The 7,697-nt window shown below is 46.7% G+C and overlaps 1 long non-coding RNA gene across 2 annotated transcripts; it reads right to left on the bottom strand.

The window, feature by feature from the left end:
* Window positions 1-751: 751 nt before the first annotated feature.
* LOC109750709 (uncharacterized) lies at window positions 752-2,536 on the bottom strand. 2 transcript variants are annotated; one of them, XR_002229963.4, is made up of 3 exons: window positions 2,106-2,503; window positions 1,510-1,772; window positions 752-1,237 (listed from the first exon to the last, which is right to left on the bottom strand). It is a non-coding gene; the product is annotated as an uncharacterized lncRNA (long non-coding RNA). The 2 variants fall into 2 exon arrangements; XR_012203384.1 differs by lacking the exon at window positions 1,510-1,772 and having other exon boundaries at window positions 2,106-2,536.
* Between the last annotated feature and the right edge of the window lie 5,161 nt (window positions 2,537-7,697).

Genomic DNA, 7,697 nt, shown 5'->3' with positions numbered 1-7,697 from the left:
GTTGGGATTTAAGCCGTGCGGTGGTCCAGTCGTCAAGGAATCCATCGGCCCAGATCGTACTGTATTAGCGGAAATCAACGACGGGCAAGGCGGCTTATTTCCCCGGGACATCATCCGGATGACGCCTAGTACTGGCCTAATAAAATAGCAAAGGAGCTGACATCCTGGCTATACGTAAGCCGTACCAGAGTAACTTGTATCTATTCAAAGAAAAAACAAAGAGTAACTTGTGACTAGCCTGCAGCAAATCAAAAGTTGCCTGCACTTGTAAAAAGTAAAGTTAGAAAGAAATTTATTTTGCTATTTTGGGGGGGCACACCAGATACAGTAGATATGATTTGTTATTTGCTTGAATATTTCTCTGTTAAATTTGTACCTGTGTGCATCACTCTGAAGTCTTCAAGAGGCGGGGTATTCCCTTTTCCAGGCAAAATATATCCTTTAAATTTACTTTCTTTCTTAGCGACAGTTCGACACCGCAACCCAACTAGGACCTGATGAGCAATTAACGTCAGAAACAGCATGTTCCTATGTTGCAGAAGGCAGGTAATTCGAAAACAAAGAAAGAAAATAACACAATGCAGATAACTCTGCATAAAAGAAAGCAGATAGCATAATACATCTGCATAAAAGAAAGCAGATAGCACACAATACATCTGATAGAGAGAAAAAAAATGCATCTGACAAAGTGAGGAAAACAATTCTACTGTACATGAGAAGCAGCAATAGGATTGAGAAAACTCTCTACGCATTATTAAGCTGGCAAGCAAACGACTTATTCAGAAAGAGCATTATTTACAGCTAGCGTAGCTGCTTCAAAAGCCCAAGGGTACGCAGATAGCATATTTGATGTCACAAGGTCAGCGCTATCCAAGAAATCCTGGTAAATTTAGCAAAACATTCGCCTACTATTCAGAACAGTTCCCTGAAGCATCAGAAGGGCTATCAGCAAAAGCAAACAAACAGAACAGAATATTGAAAATCCAACACATGTTATGACATCTGATGAAATGTTGAATGGGCAAGATGTGGGGTCCAGAACAGTAACTCGAAGGGCATTCCCCCACCCAGAAGGAAGCTCCCCTGAAATTATGCCATTGTCCCAGCAGCCTCCTGGTGGCAATTCTTTGCATAGAGCGTACTCTGTGAATTGTCATTACTTTCGGCTTCAACAGATGCACCCTCATCTATGGTGACTTAGCAATGCCTGCGAGAATTGATTTATCTAATCAAACTCCTGTGGCAAAAGAAAAAGTTTAATCATTACTGTGCAATAATTTTGAATTCAGATTTGCAATATTGATTTGGAACAAAACTCAGGTCTACTGGAGAACAACTTTTCAACAGCTTATTCAAAGCTGAGAATAGTATTAAGATTCACCAGATAGTACTATTTGTCTTGCCAAGACTATTTATTATCAACACTCACTATTTCCATATATGTGCCATTTACAAAATTGTAGATTGGAAAGCATGATAGATTGCTCTTGTATTTTCACACTTCCTTACCCATTTACTGAGCACAATGGGCATCAGAATAAATAACCGCATTCTCATAGTGTGCTGCTGCCCTTTGTCAGAACCGACCAGACCAGCCACATGCAGCAATGACTAACTGCTTGTTATCACACTACTGGAAGTGAATTTTGAAGTTATAAAAGGATCGCCGAACTGTAAAATACATAATTTGTTTGATCATGTAGCAAACCAATTTGGGACTTCAGAGCACCCGGTAGAAATTGTTCTGTGGACTTGGTAATTCAACAGCGGACCTGACAATCGGTCAACTCATTCATTCAGATATATTGAAACATCCCCAAATAAACTGAACATGTGGAATTCTAATAGAAAGGAAAAAGGCATCGACTGCAGTCTTAACATTTATTGTTTCTCCTACTTCACCAAAATATGCAGAACTAATGCTAGGGTATGCACAATGAGAGGATAAACTCATGTGTATTATAATCCTTTGGAATTTTCAATTTGCAACCCAGTATATACAGACAAGTTACCTCTCTTTGCAAACTCTTAAAATGTAGCACAAAATCATCCTACGCCCCGCTACAAACACAAAGGAAATGGAGCCTTCGGACTTTGGAGCTCACCGTGACGCCGCTGTATCAGGCGAGGCGGAGCAGCGCGTACTGGGGCATGCATCCGAACAGGGCTGCTGGCCGGGGTTGAACCGGATGAATCCGCCGAACGGGGAGGTGGCACAGGAGGGGGCGAAGCCCACGGGGAGGCCGGAGTTGGCCTTCACCGCGGCGGCCTGCCCACGGCCAGGAACGGCGCGCTTTCTGTTCTGCCCACGGACTGCTCGACTAGCTCCGCGGCGGCCGCCAGATCTACTGGCGGCGAGTCGGGCACGTGCGGTTGGGTGACGCGAGAGTTGAAGGCTACCGCCGGAAGCGGCAGCTGGCGCGGGCGCGGCCGCCGGGGAACCACTAGGCGAGGTCATAACTGGCCATGGCAGCCCGGCCCGGACGGCCCGACCAGACCCGAAAAAGTCTCGGGCCAGGCTCGGGCCTTGAAATTGAGCCTGATGGATAGATCGGGCCGGGCTCAAGCTTGTGAAAATTAAAATTTTAGCCGTAGTCGTGCAGGGCGGACCGGGCCGTTTCGGGCTTTTTCGGGCTCGGTCCCGATTTATTAGGCCCGACAGTCAGGGCGGGTTGGGCTTGAGCCTGGGTTTTCAGCACCTGGCTTTTTTCGGCCCGGCCCAGCCCGACATATGCACAGGTATAGCCAAGGAGAGAGTTCTGCGTCGCAGACTCGCGGTGGCTTTGCGAGTGTCATGTGCAATGCGCTGCGGCCACCTGGTCGATAAGGATAAAAAGAGGCAAAATCTATCAATCGAATATTGTACTCTTGAGCTAAAGGGCGAATGGTTCCGTTGCCGTCCGATTTTGCAGGATGAACGGTCGGCCGGAGGAAGAACAAAAGAGAACGGGCCAAAGGATGGATGAGGGCAACTTTAATGGATCCTCTAAAAATAGCGGAGGATTAGTAAACCCTTAGTGAAGTATTTTTATTTCACTAAGTTTTAATCGGACCTTATATATAACCGATCCCTTATATATAATGGACTAAATATATTTTTCATTTGCATTTCATTTTCAGCAACCAAAACACTTTTTTTATTTCTTTATTTCATTCAACGACATTTTGATACACTGGAGTACATAATTCATTAATTCTTCTTCGCTACAAGAACAACATCAAAGAAACCAAGAACCAAAATTAGACATTTTAAAAGATATCCAACTTTTATAACTGTTCCCATTAGTTGGATTAATATTTTCTCTATGTCTTCATTATTGATTCTCTCTATTGGATTCTCGAGCTTCCACACTTCTTTCTTCTTTGATTCCTACAAATTCGATGTTGCTTCGCATCTAGTCTCATCTCTAGCCTCTACTCTAACAAGTGCACAAGCATCTATCAAATTTCATGCTATCAATAGATCGATGCAATCTTCTTCCCAATACCAAATCTTGAATTTATCCTACACACAAATTTGAGAAAACAATGAGCAGTCGAAATTGCGCCGATTCCGGTGAATAACCGAATCAAAATAAGTACATACCCCATCTTTTTTGAACTTGAAGAACACCCATCTGGGATGTTCCGGCGTGGTGGAAACTCGGCGCACCACCTGCCGCGGGCAATCGTCACACTTTATGACCGGCAACGGCGAGCCAGCGAGCCGCTGGGCCAGCGCCAAGCCCGGGCGACGGTCGGGCATGTCTTTGCCGAAACCACCGACGGGAGAGACCTGAGCGGCTAGAGGTCGAGTCAATACCCGCATGCGCGCGGAGGCGTTGCCGGGGCTGTGATGTTCGGTACCTGGCCAATCCATGGCAAAGGCGTAGTCGCCGGGGCCGGATACGTCATATCCGGCGCGGCGGTGGCAGCCTTAGATCTAGTAGTTGTGCTCCTGCGACGGAGCGAGAAAGGCACAAATCCGGGTGGTCAAGGACCGCGGTGGAGCCTATAGAGCATCAGCGGTGGCGAGTGGTGGCCGGCGAGGGTGGGAAGGATGGCGTCGGCGTAGATGCGGCGTGGGAGTGGGGCGGGGGAGGCAGCGGAGTGGAGGAGATTTTTTTCCTCCAAGCCCAAGCGGTGGAATAAAATAGCGGTGTGTTGCGCGGCTGGGGATAATTTATCCCCCTCTATCGGTTATTGGGGATCGGCTAGGTGCCGGTTAGAGGAGTATACCGAATTTTACTCCTCAAACCGGTTATAGGGGGTCACCTAGAGTTTCCCTGAGACGCCTCTTTCTTAACGTGGTGGGTATTTCGTCGAGTTGTTGTCGTGCATAGACACCATCTATGTGTGAGGCCTATGAAACACAAGTAAGGTTGGTCCTCGGTGGCGCCCTCCGGCGTTGTGTCCGATAACATGGCCAATAGCACAGTCAATGACCTCTGCTTTGAGCCATAAGCGCCCTCTAGCTCCATTGAGGAGAAAAGGGAGCAATTTTCGGCAATGGTGCTTTTTTAACCATGTAGAAGAGTTGTGCAGGTAGCATAAAGATAGAAGATGATCCAGCGTCGAAGAAAGTACCACACATAAAACACCCAAATAGGCACGACTCAACTATGGAACCAAACCATCACCACTGCAAGTGTCAATGGTCTGCAACTGGAAGACCATCAAACCATACCTCCATTAGGGCAATGGTATCCATAGGGAAAACAAGGAAAACATCCTTTGTAAGAACCTGAACAGTAGTCGACAATAACATGACTCAAAATGACAACGATGACAAGAACGACCGGAGCGCAAACGAACACATGAATTTGAGCTGGGGTTACAGTGCATGGTAGACTTGGCTGCATCGATTCCACTTAAAGCCCAATTTGGATCGCACCGAACGTCCACGAACAGTTACCGAACTACGCTAGCTCAAAGAAGTTAACGAACTACTCTCTCCCTCGGTACAAAGTTGTACTGAAATTGAGACATTTATTTTGGGATGAAGATAGTATGATCCAATACCCCCAAAACTTTATTGATCCACCCAGTACTGAATCCATCGATTTCTCTCCCCAAACCGAACCCCTCCCAAGTCCCGACCACGCCTACTTCCGAGTACTGAATCTCCTTTTTACACCCATTCAGTATTGAAATAGAGTTTCCAAACGTATTATTTCTATGACATGTAATTTATATATTGTTGGTTAAATTTATGATCAAAGTTTAATAATGGAAAACAAGAAAGCCATGTAAATAGAGACCTTCTTATGCTTCACTCGAAAACTTATGCCCTTTTCATTTAGTATTTTGTATATGAGTTTTGGTTCATGCATTTGTATCTATTTTTTATTGAATGTTCGTTACTCTAATTCCTGGATCTGCCACTGGTTAGACAAAGTAAGGGCCGTAGTGGTAGAAACAATGTCAAAAACACGAGACGCGATATAAACAATGCATCTAAAATATGAGATGCAATAGAAACACATGATACAACATAAAACCGGACAGCGGTGAGGTGGGTGCGGACGGGCGCGTCGGCGTGCTGGAGGCGACATCGCGAGCCACCGGCTAGGTTTGGTGTCGGCGTTGTGATGGCCCTGCTAGGAGGGAGTTTCCTGGTGAGCAGCGTGTTGGAAATATGCCCTAGAGGCAATAATAAAATGGTTATTATTGTATTTCCTTGTTCATGATAATTGTCTGTTGTTCATGCTATAATTGTATTAACTGGAAACCGTAATACATGTGTGAATACATAGAACACAACATGTCCCTAGTAAGCCTCTAGTTGACTAGCTCGTTGATCAATAGATGGTTATGGTTTCCTGACCATGGACATTGGATGTCATTGATAACGGGATCACATCATTAGGAGAATGATGTGATGGACAAGACCCAATCCTAAGCATAGCACAAGATCGTGTAGTTCGTTTGCTAGAGCTTTTCTAATGTCAAGTATCATTTCCTTAGACCATGAGATTGTGCAACTCCCGGATACCGTAGGAATGCTTTGGGTGTACCAAACATCACAACGTAACTGGGTGGCTATAAAGGTGCACTACAGGTATCTCCGAAAGTGTCTGTTGGGTTGGCACGAATCGAGACTGGGATTTGTCACTCCGTATGACGGAGAGGTATCTCTGGGCCCACTCGGTAATGCATCATCATAATGAGCTCAATGTGACTAAGGAGTTAGCCACGGGATCATGCGTTACGGTACGAGTAAAGTGACTTGCCGGTAACGAGATTGAACAAGGTATTGGGATACCGACGATCGAATCTCGGGCAAGTAACGTACCGATTGACAAAGGGAATTGTATACGGGATTGATTGAATCCTCGACATCGTGGTTCATCCGATGAGATCATCGTGGAGCATGTGGGAGCCAACATGGGTATCCAGATCCCGCTGTTGGTTATTGACCGGAGAAATGTCTCGGTCATGTCTACATGTCTCCCGAACCCGTAGGGTCTACACACTTAAGGTTCGGTGACGCTAAAGTTGTAGAGATATTAGTATGCGGTTAACCGAAAGTTGTTCAGAGTCCCGGATGAGATCCCGGACGTCACGAGGAGTTCCGGAATGGTCCGGAGGTAAAGATTTATATATGGGAAGTCCTATTTTGGCCACCGGAAAATGTTCGGGATTTTTCGGTATTGTACCGGGAAGGTTCTAGAAGGTTCTGAAGTGGGCCCACCTGCATGGTGGGACCCACATGAACGTGGGTAGTGGGGGCAAGGCCCCACACCCCTGGTCAAGGCGCACCAAGATCCCACCTTAGAAGGAATAAGATCATATCCCGAAGGGATAAGATCAAGATCCCTAAAAAAGGGGGATAACAATCGGTGGGAAAGGGAGATGGGATTTCTTTCCCCCACCTTTGCCAACGCCCCAATGGAATTGGAGGGCAAGAAACCAGCCCCCTCCACCCTTATATATAGTGGGGAGGCGCATGGGAGCAGCACCCGAAGCCCCTGGCGCCTCCCTCTCCCTCCCGTGACACCTCTCCCTCTCGCTGAGCTTGGCGAAGCCCTGCCGAGATCCCCGCTGCTTCCACCACCACGCCGTCGTGCTGCTGGATCTCCATCAACTTCTCCTCCCCCCTTGCTGGATCAAGAAGGAGGAGACGTCCCCGCTCCGTATGTGTGTTGAACGCGGAGGTGCCGTCCGTTCGGCGCTAGGATCATCGGTGATTTGGATCACGACGAGTATGACTCCATCAACCCCGTTCTCTTGAACGCTTCCGCTCGCGATCTACAAGGGTATGTAGATGCACTCCTCCCCTCTCGTTGCTAGCATCTCCTAGATTGATCTTGGTGACACGTAGGAAAATTTTGAATTTCTGCTACGTTCCCCAACAGTGGCATCATGAGCCAGGTTTATGCGTAGATTCTATGCACGAGTAGAACACAAAGTAGTTGTGGGCGACGATTTGTTCAATTTGCTTACCATTACTAGTCTTATCTTGATTCGGCGGCATTGTGGGATGAAGCGGCCCGGACCGACCTTACACGTACTCTTACGTGAGACAGGTTCCACCGACTGACATGCACTTGATGCATAAGGTGGCTAGCGGGTGTCTGTCTCTCCCACTTTAGTCGGATCGGATTCGATGAAAAGGGTCCTTATGAAGGGTAAATAGCAATTGGCATATCACCGTTGTGGCTTTTGCGTAGGTAAGAAACGTTCTTGCTAGAAACCCATAGCAGCCACGTAAAACA

Source organism: Aegilops tauschii, chromosome 2 (assembly GCF_002575655.3).
Source record: "Aegilops tauschii subsp. strangulata cultivar AL8/78 chromosome 2, Aet v6.0, whole genome shotgun sequence".
NCBI lineage: Eukaryota > Viridiplantae > Streptophyta > Magnoliopsida > Poales > Poaceae > Aegilops > Aegilops tauschii.
The sequence above is the reverse complement of the archived record's forward strand: the minus strand, read 5'-3'. Positions and strand labels throughout refer to the sequence as shown.